The 582-nt window shown below is 41.9% G+C and overlaps 1 non-coding gene across 1 annotated transcript; it reads left to right on the forward strand.

Moving 5' to 3' along the window:
- Positions 1–260: 260 nt before the first annotated feature.
- Positions 261–333, forward strand: TRNAA-UGC. Its single transcript has one exon. It is a non-coding gene; the product is annotated as a tRNA-Ala (tRNA).
- The last annotated feature ends 249 nt before the right edge of the window (positions 334–582 follow it).

Raw genomic sequence — 582 nt, forward strand, 5'->3', positions numbered from 1 at the left:
GCACATGTACCACTTTACATAAGGTGTACCAATCTAGTAAATCTTATGGGTGTGAGAGATTTGGCATACCCCTTAGCAATCTTGATTTCCTTCCGCTTAAAGAATTGGTCGAGTCCAGCACCCCCGAGAGTTGAGATACAACAACAGAGAAACGAAGTCGGTGATTGTTGATGATGATTCTTACAGTTCAATGAGCTTCTGGGAACAACTTTCGGTAGAATACCATATATATAACATGGATGCCAGTTTGATCACCATCCGGGGATGTAGCTCACATGGTAGAGCGCTCGCTTTGCATGCGAGAGGTACGGGGTTCGATACCCCGCATCTCCATATTTTTTTTACACACATACATTTACTTTTTAACCTACCATCAACCCTCAGTTAATTTTCTTTTTTTTACCTTGGACAAGACTTTTCAATTCGCAATATCTCCATGGTTGGTGATAACAGACTTGGAAATTCTATCTTCATATGTACTGATTCTTGTACCTCAAGAGAAACTGACCAAGGTGAGCGTGTTGTTGCTATGGTTGTCGATTTTCTTGGCCATTGCTGCTGCTGCTACAGCTCTCCCTTCTA

The sequence above is a fragment of the Papaver somniferum genome, chromosome 4 (assembly GCF_003573695.1).
Source record: "Papaver somniferum cultivar HN1 chromosome 4, ASM357369v1, whole genome shotgun sequence".
Lineage (NCBI taxonomy): Eukaryota > Viridiplantae > Streptophyta > Magnoliopsida > Ranunculales > Papaveraceae > Papaver > Papaver somniferum.